The sequence below is a fragment of the Ictidomys tridecemlineatus genome, chromosome 6 (assembly GCF_052094955.1).
Source record: "Ictidomys tridecemlineatus isolate mIctTri1 chromosome 6, mIctTri1.hap1, whole genome shotgun sequence".
In the NCBI taxonomy this organism is placed as follows: domain Eukaryota; kingdom Metazoa; phylum Chordata; class Mammalia; order Rodentia; family Sciuridae; genus Ictidomys; species Ictidomys tridecemlineatus.
This window is the reverse complement of record NC_135482.1, coordinates 14,587,809-14,605,609: the sequence shown is the minus strand read 5'-3', so window position 1 is coordinate 14,605,609 and position 17,801 is coordinate 14,587,809. Positions and strand designations below refer to the sequence as shown.

The 17,801-nt window shown below is 47.7% G+C and overlaps 2 long non-coding RNA genes across 2 annotated transcripts; both read right to left on the bottom strand.

Moving 5' to 3' along the window:
* Window positions 1–2,873: 2,873 nt before the first annotated feature.
* On the bottom strand, window positions 2,874–7,922 carry LOC110597840 (uncharacterized). The gene is made up of 5 exons (XR_002483624.3): window positions 7,522–7,922; window positions 6,106–6,331; window positions 5,116–5,233; window positions 4,583–4,715; window positions 2,874–3,263 (listed from the first exon to the last, which is right to left on the bottom strand). It is a non-coding gene; the product is annotated as an uncharacterized LOC110597840 (long non-coding RNA).
* Window positions 7,923–10,226: 2,304 nt separating this feature from the next.
* LOC144378550 (uncharacterized) lies at window positions 10,227–16,685 on the bottom strand. Its single transcript, XR_013440324.1, has 3 exons — window positions 15,935–16,685; window positions 15,607–15,850; window positions 10,227–15,523 (listed from the first exon to the last, which is right to left on the bottom strand). It is a non-coding gene; the product is annotated as an uncharacterized LOC144378550 (long non-coding RNA).
* Between the last annotated feature and the right edge of the window lie 1,116 nt (window positions 16,686–17,801).

Below are 17,801 nucleotides of genomic sequence, written 5' to 3'. Positions count from 1 at the left end.
CTGCCCCTATCATATGCTGGTACCATTTTATGACAATCCCTCCTCTGTTAGGTAACTGTTATAATTCCTATATTCAATTGAGGAAATCATATCAGAAAGGCCTAGTACTTTGCAGCACCAGGATCAAAACCCTACCTATCCAGTTCCAAAATTCTTGCTCACCCTGACTTCCATACATGCCAGGCCACCTCTCCTTAAATGGGAAGGATGAAAAACACCCAGTACAATGCCTGGCATGCAGTCATGCCCAAGCCCTGAGACTTCCTCTCCAGCCAGAATTCCTACAGCATTGATAATTTGAACCACTTTCCTCCAGCACGATGTTATCATGCATTGTGTGAGTGTTTTCACACAGAGAAAGCATTTCCTCCAACCAGGGCCCAGGCTCCTTGGTTAAAAGTGTGAGTTTCAGAGTCACACGAAGTGGATTTAAATCCCTGTTCCACCACTTTCTCTGATGATCTTGGACAATTATTTTTTCCACTCACTCTGTCTCAGTTTTTTCATTTGTAGATGATGATAACAATATATGTGTCATCGACCGGGGTCACCATATGTTTCACAGGGTTGGTGTGGAGTTTAAGGGGTCTAACACACTTGATGAATCACAGTTGTTAATATTATTTCTTTTCTTCCACAGCTCCTAGAATTCTGAGCAATTACAAGCAATTTAATCATGCTGCTTGGTTAGACTCTGATTTCTGGTTTTGTGCTGAATACAGGAAAGAAGTTGTAACATCTGCACTTGGAAGCATAACATCCACACTGTCCTACATCTTATATTTTACATAAGGCTCATTACCTGTCCTTGATTACATCTGATATTTCAGGTGGATTTAAAAGAAAGGTGTGTTTGCTTTCTTGAGAAATCTTTGTTCGGGAAACATATTAATCCACCTATACATACTACCTCTAACCATCATGAAACTGCAAGGTGGGTGTTAAGATTCCCATTTCATTCTTGAGAAAACTGAGTTTCAAAAAAGTTAAGTAAGTTGCCATGGTCAGACAGTACCTGCCTGCATCAGGATTTGAACTCGTGTCTCTGATCCTAAAGCTTTGCTATTATTACCTTGCCCACCTCTATTCCAAGCTGCCTACCATCTCAAGGCTTGCGCAGTAATGCCCATGCTTTGCTTGATATTGTTCTTCCATCTTTCTAGATGAGGTTTGGAACACTACCCTAGATGATGACATTTCTAACTTGATGTCGTGTGGTGGGCAAGGTCACGTTAAACAACAGTCAGACCACGCATATTCTTCACTGTGGCAAAAGAAAGCTAATTGTCCACCCAAGACTCATGTTCCTCCATCAATAGGGAGCTGACAGCTCCTCAGCCAGGAATAGAGCTCCCAGCCTCTCTTGTGGGCAAATGGGCCATGGCACTGGTGCCGGCCAGAGGAACATGAGCATAAGTGAGAGCAGGCTGTTTAAAAGTTCTGTGCCTTCTCCACCTTCCTCAGCTGGAAACAGAGGACTCCAAGTCCCCAGGGGATGGTGCAGCTAAAGGTAGAAGAAACGTGGGTCCTTACATCACCTTGAAGAATAACACCATTCTCTGACCAGGACATGGTACTGGTACATGAGCAGAAATCAACTTCTGTTTCCCTACGTCTCTGAAATTAGAGGTTCTATGTGTTCTTGCACAAGTGCTGCCATAACCAACACACACAGCTTACACTAAGTCTGTACCACACATGACATGGGAAGTGGAAAACTGTAGCGATCCCATGAACCATGAGAACCAAAAATGATGTTTTTATATATTTTTGATCCTCTTGTTTCAAGGGAAAGTCGATTACAGAGGGCAGGGTCAGGTTTTCCTTGAATTTTTCCAGTGTTTCATGTACCAAAGACCAAATAAGAGGAATATCCAACACTCTTATTGAAACAGTACAAAACAAACTTACTCATTCCATAATATTTTCCTGTTCTGTGCCAGGCATTGGAGACCAAGGGTGTGCTGGAACTGCCATTGTACTAAGCCCAGTCCATAGCATTCAACTGGCCTCCAGCCTCCAAACTTGGGAGAAACCAGCCTACTTGAATATGGACTCCTACAGTTTGGATTTTAAGTACTGCCCAAGGCCCAGGTGTTAAAGGTCCAGCACCCAGTGCAGTACTCTTAGGAGGTGGTGGGAACTTTAAGAGGTGAGGCCTAGTGGGAAGTCAGTCTTTGTGGGGGGTGTCCTCGAAGGGGATTGTGGGAGCCCAGTCTCTTCCTCACCCCTTCCCATCCAGGGCCTGAAATGAGCAGCTTTGTGTTCCACCAGGAACTCCTCACCTTGATGTGCTGCCTCATCCCAGGCCCAGAAGCAACAGGGCTGATCAGTCATCGTCCGAAACCTCCAAAACTGAGCCAAGATAAAGGTTTTCCCTTGATAACTTTACTATTATCTCACATATATTTTTCCTGTAATGAAAACCTAACACAAGGACTACATTAGTTAATACCCTCCCTGCAAAAAAAAAAAAGTACTTAGAACAGCAAGAGAGGCAACAGCACCCAATGATGGCAGCTGTCAAGACCTTTTACCACCTCTCCACTGGAATGATTTCGTGTATGAAGGATAAAAGGAAAAGTCTTCACGGGGTTTGATAGGTGACATCGGAAACAGAAGAACAGGTTGAGAAATACAGAATCTAAAATGCTCCAAAATCTGACACTCTGTGAGGACCAAGACGATGCTACAAAGGGAAACTCTGTTCCATGCACAAAATTATTTAAAATGCTACGAACAATGACCGTCAGCCTCTGTGTAGAACACATACGCGAAATGTGAAGGAACTGCATGCTTCTACGTAAGCTATCTCAAGATAGCTTATTATGTACAAAATATTCCAAAATCTAAAAAAAATTGGAAACCGGAAATACTTCTCGTTCCAAGAATTTTATTAATAGAATTGGTGTCACCTACCAGGATTCCACTGAAATAACCCAGACTAAGTTTTCCTGCCACTTAGGTCCTTCATTTAGTAATTGTGATGGCAGAGGGGTCCCCTTGGGAAGAGCATCCCTGGGGGTATCCACCATAGTAGGGGGGCAACCAGTGGGACAGGAGATGATCTATACGATGCTCCAACACTGATATTCTTGATTCCTTTTGGAGATTTCAGCTCTGAGTTCCTTGCACGTTCCTTCTTTTCCTCCTTCCTTTGTGTACAGGTGAAGGGGGCAGGGCAACGGGATGACTGGCAGCCCTTCCATCCACCTGGTTTTCTCTGCCCTGAACTTCAAACTGAAAAACAAGGTAGCTTCCTCCTAAGGGAAGGAACAACAAGGGTTCATGAGGAGACTTTATTATTCAAAAAAGAAACTGAAATGTGATAAATTCCCATCAACCGGGAAAACACTGGCAGGACTCCAGAACAGAAAACAACAACACGGTGCCACCCTGGGAAGAGTGGCTGCCAGAAAGTCCCCAGAGTCGACAGATCATGTGCAGGATGTTCTGGGCCACGTGGGAGGAGACCTCCAATTGGCTGCAAGGAAGAAAGGAGACCTCCAGCTGCAAGGAAGCGGCTGGTGGCTTCACGGAGCTAAACAGAGGGTAGGAAGAAATATAAAAAAATTCTTTCCTACCTCCTGGAGGAGGCTAATGCACTCAACAATATTAACAAAGGGCTTACCTTGGCCCATTATGATTCTAGGTACTGAGGATAAAGAAGTGAACCCAGAGTCCCTTTCCTCATTAGGGTCGCAGACAGAACAATGAGCCATGGATACACAAATGCTTGGCCTGTCAGATGATGATAAGGGTCAGCAAGAAAAATTGGGTAGTTTAGGAGAATAGAGAATAATGGAGGTGGGGAGGGAAGACTTTCTGATAAGGTTGATGTTAGAACAGACACCTCAAAAAAGACAGCAAGGGGTATATAATCTTGATATCTGGGGAATAATCTTCAAGACAGAGGGACTAGTACATGCAAAGGCCCTGAGGCAGGAATATTCTTGACGTGTTCAAAAGAAAAAAGTCAAACTTCTGTGGTTGAGCAAAATGGGAGGAGAGTGACAGGAGTTCAGTCCATGGAGGACAGAGTCCTTCAGAAAGCCATTGGCCAAGTCTGATTAGATCAGTGTCATAAACTCTTTCTCTGGCCACTGCATTGAAAATAAACCTGGACAAGGAGGGACGTGATTTGAGGGGGAGGAGGAGGTAGCTGTGATAAATCTAAGAAGCATCTATACTTAGGCCATCTCCCCAGTATCATCCCTCCTCCACCATCATCCATTCCTAAAGTGCACATCTGACCCTGTGTCCCCCTCCTCCACGACTCTGGTGATACCTGTGACTTTCGGACAAAGTCCAAACTCCTTATCCAGACCCAGGGCAGCATGGCAGGGCAATCAGAGCACTGCTATTAGCAGCAGAAACAGGATTAGAATCCTGGAGGCTGAGGCAGGAGGATCTCAAGTTCAAGGCCAGCCTCTGCAACTCAATGAGACCCTGTCTCAAAAAATAAAAAAGGCTGGGGATGTAGCTTAGTGGTAGAGCCCCTCTGGCTTCAATCCCTAGGACTAAATAAAAGGATCCTAGCCGTACTATTCACCAGAGTGTGACTTCACCCAAGATACTCAACCTCTCCGACCGTGATTTGTTCTTTCTCTCGTCCTTGTCCTGAGCAATGTCACCTGCAAGTCAGCTCTGTGAGAACAGGGTTTGTCCATCTTGTTCCCTGGTGTATAATTCTGGAGCAGAACCTGTAACAATGCCTAGCACATAGTAGGCATTCAACAAAGAGGCATGGAGTCAATGAACGGGCTAATTTGGGAGCAAGCACAGTGGCTAGCGTGAAGGGGTCCCCATGGCACTCCTGTCCTTTGTTGAGTGTTGCTCCCTTTTCTTTCTCTCCCTGGTCTGACCCCACCAGGACTCTTCTGGTTCACACCCACACCACCCCCTTCCTCCAAGCACCCTGCATCCCAGGGGCACTTCTTGCCAATGTATGCCTCTTGGCCTTTGCACATGCTGTGAGACTCCTCCTTTCCTGTCCTGTCAAGAGGAGACCTGGCAGAAGATGTCACCTCCCCTCTGACCCTGCGCTGGACAGAACTGAAGGCTCAATCCTCATTCCCCAGTGCATTCTGTTCCTGGGTCTATGATAGCACCTACCTCATGGTACTACAATCACTCCATTGTGTGCCCTGCTCCCCGAGTCGCCTGGGAGCTCTGGAATGGCCAGGGCCAGGACAAAAACATTGTGTGAGCCACACGTATAATTCCAACTATTCTGTTAAAAACAAAAAGAAGAAACAAGAGAAATTGTATCTAATAATAAATGTAATCTAACCAGATATGTCCGCGACCGCATCATTTCAGTATGTGCTCAATATAAACATCTCATTGAAGAGATACTTCACAGTCTCTTTTTGTACTAAATCTTCCAAATCTGTAGTGTATTTTACACTAATCTCAAGGCAGAGCTAAATTTTCAGTGGTTAAACTGAAATGTAATCCCAGCAAAACAATAAAGTTGTATTTAGCAGAAGAACATTTGACACTGCTTCAAGTTTTGCATAATTTGAATTTAAATCTTACTTAATTGCATAGAATTTTTAGTTCTCAAGTCCCATAGCCACATGTCAAGAGCTCAGTGGCCACATGTAGTTAGGGGCTACTATACCCTAAAGTACAGTCTAGATCTGAACTCTTCTTTATAATGGTAGTAGAGATCTGGCTTATAATGGGTGCCTTACAAACACTGGATGGATGGATGGATGGATGGATGGATGGATGGATGGATGGATGGATGGACTCATTTAATTTCTTCCCTAGTGTTCTATTTCCCAACCTGGAAATGCATGTCCTAGGAAAGAGACTGAAAACGAGCTCAGAGAATTGGTGAATCCCTAGAAACCTTCCTTGGGCCCCCATTTGCTCGTTTTCCCCATTAGCAGTAAAATTCTCTCTGATCCACGTGGTTCAGTGACCCAGCACCTCCATGTCTTTGCTCAGCCGTCACCTTTTCTGTGGGGCCTTTCTGACTTTCCTGTTGAAAATCACAGTTCCCCTCTCTTCCCACCCTTCCCACCACTTTCCTCCGGTTGATGTTTTATTCTTCATTATTGCATTTACCTCCATGTAATGCAGGATGTAATTTACCTTTTTGTTGTGTTTGTCTCCACAGAGCAGGGACTGTTATCTTTATTATTCTCACATGAATCCCTGGTAGCCAGCGGGTAGTAGGTGTTCAATTAGTATTTGTGGGATGGATGGATGGATGGATGGATGGATGGATGGACAGATGGACGGACAGATGCTTGAGTTCCAGCTCTTCCGCCTGCTTGCTCTATGACCTCAGGAAGTGATTGATCTTGAGCTCCCTCATCTGTAAAACAGGTTTAGCAGTGACACTTGCCAGGGAACACTTCTTGTGGTAAAATCCTGCAGGGTTTGCCCATACCTTACAGGACTTAGACAGTGTTCATGAATGTTCAGCACATGCCTTTATCAGCACGTGGTGAGCCCCGACAAGATGGGAACTGCCATCATTACTGCTTCAATAAGGATACTATCGTTAGATTTATTCTACCAGGTCTATAACAACTATGTAATCAATTATAATTTTCTAAGTAATTTGATTCTAAACAAACAAACAAACAAAAAAAACCAGGTCAGGAAAACATAGGTCAGGGACCTGGATCCCTATGGAACTGCCTGTATCTGTCTGTTCTGTTTTTATTTGTATTTTTTTATCCATGGGAGATAGGATCTTGGGTCCCGCTTTGCCAGGACCTGGGGCAGCTCAGTGTCAGGCCACATCCGTTATGTTTACTGTCACCAGGGACTAAGGCTTTAAAAGCAAGAATGAGAACATTCCAGGCAGGTCACCAGAGCGCCCGTGACGGCAGAAGCTCGGTGTCCACCTGCTCTGGAGCAGTCACAGAGCCCTAAGACAGCCTCGGGCCTGGCAGATGGGCTGGGGTGGAGCCAGGCGGCCCAGGCGGCCAGCTGGCCAGGGACGTGTGAGCTGCTTCCAGGCGGATGAGGCGTGTGCCCCGGATTCCTCTTGAGGGCCTCTGCTTCTCCAGCTCCCTCTCCCAGTCTCCTGCCTGGAAGCCCCTCGCCCACCGGGTACCTTTTGGATCTTCCTCCCTTCATGGTGCTCTACCCCCAGCTGCTCATTCCTGCATTCAGCACCGTATGAACTGAGCATCCTGCTGCCAGGGTGGGGATCAAAGGTCCTCTGTCCTGAGTCCTACCCCTTCCCCTCAGCGTTCACAAAACACTCCCGAGTGGTCTCTCTGCGTCCTTGGAAGGACATTTTATCTGGACTTAGATACTTTAATCTTCCCCACTTTTCACATGATTTGCCAAGAGATTAAGATTCAGACCTGACGTCTGGCAGCTTTTAGTGACACCTTAGCTATGTCACATCTCACACAAACGCCATGAAAAGTCAGTTCACTGAAAGATAAAGGCCACTGGATTGTATCTAAGAAAGCCGCATATCACACACGATGTGGTCCAGGACAGACAGGACAGAAACTTCTGGGGGTGCAGGTGAATTGGTCTTACCGGACCTGTCTTCTCCTGGGCCCTGTCAAACAGCCGTCCTCCTCAGGATTCCTGAGACATCTGAACTCAGAGCGCCCACTGCCGTCGTGAACAAGGCGTGGGCACACAGGTGTGGACGACACCCCGCCCTCCCAGCACACCTTCTGTCCTCTCTGTCTTTAAACCCCCAGTTCTCCTCCAGGAGGCGCGTTGAGGGCCTTTACCAGGAAAAGCATCTTACCACAGCGCCACCCAGTGGCTGAGTCTCTGCCCTCTAAAAACTTCTCCAACACAAGAAACCGAGTTTGCCTCTGGGCGAGTCAAAGCACAAAACTTCTCTAACAACCAGGACTGAGAAAAAGAAGTTGGCCAAAGGCAGGGAGGGAGTGGGTGTTCAGGGGAGACCCAGCAGGCATGATGCCCTCAGGGCAGGGGCAGGGAAGTTCTTGATGAAGAAGATGTTGGCAGAAATTCATTGTATCAGATTCTTAGGCCTGAAGTGACCAACTCTTCATTTTTTATAGATGGGGAAACTGAGACCCAGAGAAGTTCATGCTCTTACAGTCTGAAGGAGGGCGATGGTGGGTCTGTGGGATGCCCTCAGATTCATGTGTGTCTAACACAGAGGTGTTACGGCTCCCCGGCTTTACAGATAAAGATAGATGGGGGGGCCAAACCACTATGGCCCACCACCTATTTTTGTGACTTCTACAAACTAAGAATGGTGTTTCCATTTTTAAGTGGCTGGAGGGAGGGGGAATCAAATAAGAAGAGTATTTCATGACACTGAGAAATCCTATGAAATTCAGAACTGAGCGGCATAAGGAAAGATTGACTGGACTAAAGCCATGCCATTTATCCGTGTCCTTCTGTGCCTGCTCCGGAGCCCTGAGGCACAGGGTGCAGTGTCAACAGAAATTGTATGGACGGCTTCCAAAGCTGCTAGTATTTATTTACTATCTGGCCCTTGAGAAAAAAAAGAAAAAAACTTACAAACTCCTAGAATAAAGCCAAAGACCTTGAAGAATGGTGGGGGTGGGGGGTGATATGATGGAAGAAAACAGATAGGAAGCAAGAAGGAGGCCATCTGTCGCTACCTATGATCTGAAAGACCAGAGTAAGGGAGGAACTCCCCAACAGGTTTGTTAGGTCAATGAGTTGAAAAGTCAGATGCAGAAACTCTTGGCCCACTCTGAAGGACTGACCGTGTTGCAGTCTTTCTGATTTATTAGATTAGTGATCTCCCCATACTTCCCGCCACATCGCACAATTGCTCTTAGGAGAAAAAAAAACAAGTAGCCACCTCAGGGCCTTCCTCATGTTGGAAGGGAACTTAGGGAACTGAATGTGTCCTTGGGGTGTCTCCCTACAGCTCAGTCCCTCAGCCTTGTGCCCAGCTCTCACTCCTGGGCTTCGGGGTGCACACAGCCATCTCTTCCAGGCAGCACCAGCAGCTCTTAGGGGGCCGAGGGCAAGTGATGATAGACTCTGGCCCCGGGGGATCGGGTCCCTGCACTGAGAAAGAGGAGGCCGTGGGCAGTTCCCCGGGAAGTTCATGCAGACAGGCCAGGACCTACTGCAGCGGCCGGTCGGTGAGCAGTCCCCTTGGCACAAACTGCCCCAGCACAGAGGCAGCAAGCACAGCGTGCGGGCCCCCACTGTCTTTACCTAAGTATTCCTGCAGGTCTCGCCGAAATACAATGTAAACGCTATGCAAAAAAAAAAATCACTAGACTGTATTGTTTAAAGGATAATAACAAGAGTCTGTACATATTCTGTAGAGATGAATTTTTATTTTTTTTAATTTTTTAATTTTTTTTATTATTGGTTGTTCAAAACATTACAAAGCTCTTGACATATCATATTTCATACATTTGATTCAAGTAGGTTATGAACTCCCATTTTTACCCCGTATACAGATTGCAGAATCACATTGGTTACACATCCACGTTTTTACATAGTGCCATACTAGTGTCTGATGTGTTCTGCTGCCTTTCCTATCCTCTACTATCCCCCCTCCCCTCCCCTCCCATCTTCTCTCTCTACCCCATCCACTGTAATTCATTTCTCTCCCTTTTTTTTTCCCTTTCCCCTCATTTCCTCTTATATGTAATTTTGTATAACAATGAGGGTCTCCTTCCATTTCCATGCAATTTCCCTTCTCTCTCCCTTTCCCTCCCACCTCTTGTCCCTGTTTAATGTTAATCTTTTTCTCATGCTCTTTCTCCTTGCTCTGTTCTTAGTTGCTCTTCTTATATCAAAGAAGACATTTGGCATTTGTTTTTTTAGGGATTGGCTAGCTTCACTTAGCATAATCTGCTCTAATGCCATCCATTTCCCTCCAAATGCCATGATTTTGTCATTTTTTAGTGCTGAGTAATGCTCCATTGTGTATAAATGCCACATTTTTTTTTTATCCATGCATCTATTGAAGGGCATATTGCCCTTCTCGAACTATTCCCAGAAGACTTTAAAAGAGCGTACTATAGGGATACTGCTACATCGATGTTCATAGCAGCACAATTCACAATAGCTAGACTGTGGAATTAACCAAGATAAATTTTTATTTTTTTTTTTAAATATTTTTTCAGTTTTCGGCATACACAACATCTTTATTTATATGTGGTGCTGAGGATCGAACCTGGGCCGCACGCATGCCAGGCGAGCTCACTACTGCTTGAGCCACATCCCCAGCCCCAAGATAAATTTTTCAAAAATGTTTTCAATTCACGTCTGGTTGAATCATAGATGTACAACCCAGGGATGCAGAGACCCAGTTTATTTTGCTTTGGGGTAAAAGGCCGTATCCATGCCTTCATGTCCAGGAAGGTTTCTAGAATCACTGCAGGAATGGACGCTCTCTGGCCTCCGTTACAGACTGAATCTAGTAATAAGGATGAGTTCTTACCGCAGTGTGATCCAGAGTCTCTAGGCAAAGATCTTCAAGGGTTACCCAGGAAAATAGTGAAGGGGTGGGTCAGCACAGCCCCTGCTCTGAGCCATCTGCTATCAGGGCTCCTGTGGAGAGGAATTTCTTTCCTGTAATTGGCTTCCTGGGGCACTGCAGTTCACACTCTTGCTCTGATTGATGATATGCAAATAAGAAAAGCCTAATATGTTGATCCTAGATCAGTCATTTGATTGGTGCCCTTGCTGGCCCTGTTCCCGCATCCCTCTCTCTGTCCCCATCTGTCTGTCTCTTTCTCACTTAAGGATGTGTGAATCAGGCTACCTTAAGAGGCTGAAGCTGATCAAACAGGAGGCAGGCAGCCCACCTGTTGCTATTGGTCTTAGAGCTGGGACTTCAAGTTAAATGTCACAGACACAATCTACGCACCCAAACGTGATGCTCAATAGCTGTTCTCTCTCCTGCTTGATTTGCTCCCTCACTTCCTGCCTTGTGGCAGGATGCCCTCCTTTGAATTTTGACACCTTGTTCTGTTGGCATTGTCTGCTGCTCTGCCTGTCCTCCCGGCTAGACTCTGAGCTCTTTAGAGACGGTGGCTGGGTCTCTTGTTCGTTGTGTACCCCGAGTGCTATGGCCGTTTTGATGCAGTGGGTGCTAAATACATGTTGAACCAAGCTGAACTGAAGCCCCAAAAGTAGGATTCTAAACTGTTTTTAAGCACGGATCCAAACCTTTGGTGTCCATTTTGAAGCAGCCACCAGAAAAGGGGGTGCACTTGGTGGGTCCTTGGGGGAAAGAGCCTTTTTAACGTATGGCACCTCTTCTGAGCAGCCTGAGGGAAAGTTCACCTTCCTCCTGGACCCCAGAATTTTTTTAGCCACCAGGCCCAGCGGGATCAAGGAAAAGTTCCTGAAGCTGAGATGCATGCCCTTGTCTCCCAGGACAAGGAGCCTGGGGGTGGCTCAGCAGCTCCACAAAGAGGTCAAGGACACTGGGCTCTTTCTCTTCTTCTTCTTCTGTTCTTAGCTTTTCTTAATCCCTGGGGTCATTATCTCATGGCTACAGATAGCTGTCATAGTTTCGGGTGTTACATTCTCCTACTAAGAAGGGGTAGGGTTGAGGGTCATCCAGGACAGAGGGGATCTCCCTCTGGGTCATTCTGTCCTTCTAGGAGCGATGGAAACATTTCCCAGCATTCCCCACCAACGGAACCTGACCACAGAGCCAGCCTGGCTGCCAAGCAGGCTGGGGACCTGTGTATCCAGGCCCCACAGCGGGAGGCAGGAAGGAGGAAAGGAGTTGGGGATGGGAAGGCAGCCGAGAAAGGTTCTCCCAGATTTGGTTTCCACTCGAAGTTAAAATTCAGCCAGGGTCTGACTGGGGAATCAGGCGCTGAAGGCCATCAGGGAGTGGGGACCACAGATAATGACAATATGTGGAACGCTGATTCACGCCAGACTGGAGTCAGATTGCCTTAACTGATTTTCTCGACAGCCAGCGTGAGGTAGCCACTATTGTGAGCTCCGTTTTATCTGAAGAAACGGAGGCCCCAGGAGGTTAAATGATTCACCCCAGGGCACATGAAGAATCCGTGGTGAGATGTGGACTCCGAAGGGAGTCTTCTTAACCCCAGCCTTAGAATTAAAAACGCTACCAAGAAGGCCTTTCGTGGCTCACGAAACCCAGACCGAGGGGTGCACTGATTTTGTGCTTGCCTGGTTTCTATGCACCCCGACACTGGCCCCTCGGAACCACTTGTAGGGATTATTATGCTGTAGCAGGAGTTTCATGGTTCCCACAGGCTTCCCCTTCTCCTCTCCTCCAAGTGGGAGAAAGCCAGACTTTTAAGTTCTATTCTGGGTAGATGGTCACCCAGCATAAAGCCTGTGTCCCCCAGTCTCCCCTGCTGCCCAGCCAGCCAGGTAACTAGGTTCGAAACAACGTAGCAGAAGAGATAAGGGCAGCTTCTGAGTCGTGCCCTTAAAGGGAATGATATTCCTTCTCTCTTAGCCGTCCCCAACCTTGTGACTGGAAGGTGATGCTGCGGTAGACCCTAATGCTCCATGGGAGGAAGGTAAAAATCCTAAGGATGGTGGATGTCAAGACACCAGCCCACCAAGGTTTTATCCAGGTACTGGTACGGTGGCTTCACTCTCTCAAGTCTATGCTTCCTATAACTGGACCGTTACAGGGAATCTAAAGTCTTCTTTAAGGTCCCTGTTAAACCAGTGGACCTCTGCTCTAAGATACCACACAGATAAGTGTTGGGGTAACTACCCACTGTTCTTGACCTCCCATCTCACACACATGTATGAGGTCCCCTGTACATTTGTACTCCATGACCTTGACCTGATGGCCACAATTAACCCAAAATGGTCCAATCTTGCAGCCAGTCCTTGGGTCATTCTGCAGGTGTGTGAGCCCAGATGAGAAAAACAATCAATCAATACATTGTCTCATGATTTAAATGAATGGCTGCTTCTTTAAGCCACTAAGTTTCAGAGTCCTTTGTGAGCAAACGGTAACTTTGGTTTGCATAAGGATGGCGTGAAAGTTGCTATGAGACTCTCTTAAGGATGAAGAAGTGGGGTGGCCAAAGTCACTTGGTCAGCAAGATCCGCAAAAGGATCCCCAGAAGACTCCAAATAGGCAAAGAGGTCTCTCTTTCCATCTCCAAGGGTTTTAATGCAGCAGCTCTCAAACCTGTGACAAATCTTGCTTCACCAGGAAGTGACTCTTGTGTATCCCAGAAATAGAACCTTTCCAAGGAATGTTCAGTGGAGGAAGCAAAGAACCAGGAAAGCCTCTTGGGTGATTCAAGCGGAATGAAGCTGGTCCCTTTGGAAGCAACGCGGCTCTCGGAGAGGACACCAGTCTGGATTTTATTCGTGGTCAAGGGCTCTGCATTTCCAGAAGAACCTTGCTTTCTCAAGCCCAGCTCCTCCGCCCGAGTGGCTCCCCGACAGGGTATCCCAATAAACTGGGGGTGGCTTCCCATGCTCCAGGAGAGAGGGGCTGGTTATTTTATTAGCTCCTGCCTTGCCGCACTGTTTTTATATACCCCGAGTCAATAACCTCAAGGTGCATTTTTTTTCTTCTTCAAGCAGCTCTTAAGAAGAGCCCTTTGTCGTTTATGCGTTTTAAAAATGCTGGTAAGCTGCCCAAGGCTAGGCCCAGGAAATCATATGATGAGAAGACACAGGACCTGCATTCTAGAAGAAGGATGCAGAAAAGGATGTGAACAAGGGGAAGAGAAAACCCACATAACTACCCTGCACCTCTGCTTCTTGGCCAGGCGGAGTTCGTTTTAAGCTTTTCTGTACTGACAGCCTGGCACTGGGCGGGGAAGAACAGAATGTTAAACAGGATCAGGCCAGGTGTGGCGCGCACGCCTGTCATCCCTGCAGCTCAGGGGGCTGAGGCAGGAGGTTCACAAGTTCAAAGCCAGCCTCAGCAACTTAGCAAGGTGCTAAGCCACTCAGTGAGACCCTGTCCCTTAAATAAAATACAAAATAGGGATGTGCCTCAGTGGTCGAGTGCCCTGAGTTCAATCCCCAGGACCCCGCCACTGCTCCCGGCCCCTGCAAAAATAAAACAGGATCTGCTTTTCAAAGAGGTCACAATTGTTGTTAGTAACGTCATCATTATAATTTCCTGGTTTTGCTTTGTGCTTGCTTCTTGGTGGTAAAACATTCACAACATAAAGTTTGCCACGTTTACGGACATCTTTAAGGTTCAGCCTCAGTGAGTTCATTCGTATTGGTGGGCGAACACATCACTGTCCACCTCCAGAATTTGTTCATCTTTCTCAGGTGAAACTCAGTATCCATCAGGCAATAACGCTCCCAGCCCCTCCCCTGATCCCCCGATAACTGCCATCTACTGCTTGTCCCTGTGGATTCACCTGCACTAGGTGGAATCACACCATATTGTGCTTTGTGTCTGGTGTATGTCAACTGGCGTCCTATCTTTGACTTTCCTCCATTTGTCAGAATGTCCTTCCTTTTCAAGGATGGACAGCATTCCATTGCGCGTCAGCCACATCTTGTTTATGCATCATCCATCACGGACACATGAGACGCTTCTGCCTTTTGACAATTGTGAGCAACGCGGCTGTGGCCGTGGGTGGGCCAGATCTCTCCAGGTTCCCGCTCTCATTTCTTCGGGGTACCTGCGTACCCAAAAGTCAAAATGCTGAATCATAGGGTAATCCCATATTTCTTTCTTTTTTGGAGGAAACAGCAGACCGTTTTCCACAGTGGCTACACCATTTTACATTTCCGCTGATAGTGCACAGGGTTCCAATTTCTCCATGTCTTTATCAACACTTGTTATTTTCTGTGTTTTTGTGGAGGGTTTTGTTTTGTTTTGTTTTTTACCATCCTAGCGGGTATGAAGTGACAGCTCATTATGGTTTTGCCTTTCATTTCCCAAATGATGAATGATGTTGGGCAGATCGTCACATGCTCATAGGCCATTCTTTCTTTCTTTTTTTTTTTTTTTTTTTTAGAAATGCCGTTCAAGTCACTTGGCTTTATTTCTCATGGCCCTGTACTGTTTTTACATTTTTTTTTAATCAGGCACTCTAGCAACTACATAGATGTATCATCCATTTATTCTTGCTGGAAGCAAATGAAGGGTTGTTATTCCCATTTTACAGGTAAGGAAACTGAGGCTTTTAGAAATAACTTTCCCCAGGGCATACCCAGGAGGGGGGGAGAAGGATTTGAGGCAAGGATGGCTGGTCCCCTAAGCCACACGGTGGTTTGGAGAGTGGGGCTGGTGGGAAGGGAGCCACACAGGCCCCCCCCTTCCCCCGCAAGCTGGCCCTTGGGTCTCAAACACCACCCTCCCTCAGTGCCTTTTACTGTGATTTCCTCCTCCCCTTTCTCCCTTCCTCCCCTTTTCTCTCCTTTCAGGCTCTGGGCTAAGTCAATATCTCCTTCCTGCCAAGATCTGGCAAATTCCTAGCACCTGTGTGAGAATCCCTCCCTCCCTCCCCAGGAGGACCTTCCAAGGCTGACCTGGAAGGAAGAGTCCACAGAAAGACCCTGGAAGGGTCATCCCTGGGGCTTGGAGGAGGTGAAGGGGGCAGCATCTCGCCTCGGGGGAGACCTGAGAAGAGAGAGAGAAGCAGAAAGTAGTAATCAACCACTGGCTGGTTCTGAACAAGGCGAATTGTTGACAGAGCTACCTACCGTGTGTCCGTGTGTCCGTGTGTCCGTGTGTCCGTGTGTCCGGTACTCTTCTTCTCAGTGTTCACCCATCTCGTCCTCACGCCTGCATTGGTCCCATTGCAAGTCGAAGAAACTGAGCCACAGAGAGGTCGATAACTGGCTCAAACTCACACAGCCAGGAGGAGGTCCAGCCAGGGCTGAAGGACTCACCAGCTGTGGTTCCAAAGGCTGCACTCAGCGGCTACCTGTGCTGCCTGAGTTTCTCCTAGAAGGATTTATAGACAGACATGATCAATAGAGAGAGACGGACAGATGGAGGCTGGGGGGGGGGCCTCCTCTCCATCCTTACTTGTACTCAGTGTGGGTGGCCCCACCGAGGCTCTGTCCCCTTTGGCCCCTCACGCGCTCCTCCCAGGAGAGAAAGAAGATGCCGACTTTTCATTTGCCAATCCCTGTCCTCTCTGTCCTCCAGCCAGAGAGGCTGGTCCCCATGGACTGCACAGCCAACAGGAGGCTCCAGTGAGGAGCAGGGGCTGGCAGCTTCCTTCCATGGCCATGGAGCCTTCCTTGTGGCCTGCTGTGTGACCACAGCCTGTCCACATGGAACCTCTCCACCTTCCTCACATCCTCAGGCAAGGTGAGTTCTTGGACTGTCGCTAGCCCAGGGCTGCTGCCATTGCACCTCCATTGCGCCTGGATCCCTTGAAGCTCTGCACTGGGATCCCTCCTGCCAGGGCTCTCCAGGGACCAGACCTGCACAGGAAAAGAGGCAGTTTGTGTCAGACTCAAGCCCACCAACCCAAACACTAGGAGGAACACACCAAAATGCGTACGGTGGTTTTCTATGGGCAACAGGATTCTAGGAGATTGCTTTCTGATGGGGTTTTTTCCTTAGCGAATTTCTAAATTTTTTATATTATACATGAGTTTAAATTTTTATTAATGTTCTTTTTCTAAAACATGCCTCTCCCTTGGCAAGAAGGCAGAGCCCATGGTAGAGGCAGGATTATTTAGAGGCCAAGAGGCACTTACTTCTCTTCCCCCCTGAAATCACCCAAGGGGCAGGGGCCTCCTCCACCCCCGTACAGACCCTCCCCCACACCCTTCTTGGCCTTCTCTGCAGCTGAGCCCCTCCTCTGCTCTCCACCATCGCCACCTTGAGGCCTCGTGCCTGGGAAGGGCCCTGAAGACCTATTCCATGCTCCTGAAAAGGCCGGATGGCCAGCTGACCCTCTGGCTGGGCAGGAGGTCCCCAGAGGCCCTGCCCCACATCTGTGGAAGGAGTCAAAGCAGGTCTCAGGAGCACCTGGTCTCCCCCGGCTCCTAGACCAAGTTAAGTCAGGCCAAGGTCACCCGGAAAGAGGGGTAAATGCCCCTCACCCAGGCGGGGCACCCCACAGAGCTGCCAGCCATCACGGGAGAAGCGTGATCCCCACGACCCAGTTCTTCACACCTGCACCCTTCCCCTCCCCCACCCTCTCCCACAGGTGCTCAGGCTGATTCCCGCAGGACCTGCTCCGTGATGCTGAGGTACAGAGACAGGGGCGGGGGAGTTGCTGCTCCCAGAGAGTTTGAATTTTCTCCTTCTCCTCCTCCTCCTCCTCCTTCTTCTTCTTCTTTGTATCTATTTATTTTTTTATTTTTATTGTTCTTTTGAGTTAGTTTTGGCAGCAGAATGTGTGTGGACGTATCCTACCTACATGGAGCAGAACTTCCCATTCTCGTGGATGTGGAGTGACCCTGGTCGAGCCTTCACATATGAGCACAGGAAAATTCTGTGTTTGCACTTTCAACAGATGAATCTTAGAAAGGCAGCGCCAAACAGGGGCTGTAATAAAGGAATCTCAGGTCAGCACTGGGGCATCTGCGGAAGGCAGTGACCTCAGACCATCATCAACTCTCTATTTTACTTCACAGCAGGTTCGGCCAGGTGACTGCTCATGGCCACTTCCGGGGATCAGCTCATCTAACAAGGATCTACCGCACCAGAGGGAGGTGCCAGTCCCAGTCCTGCCCTCCCCAGTTCTTCAAGAGCTCTGGGTACCTGCCATCAACAGCCTCTGTAGGGTGATTAACAGCCCCGGGCCTAGAAGAAGTCCCTCTTCTTTTGCAAATTCTCTGTGTGATGTTAGACAAGATCCTAAACCTCTCTGGTCCATGTGTCATGCTTACTGACATGAAAACGTTGGGTAAGATAGCTAAGTAGCTAAAAGTCC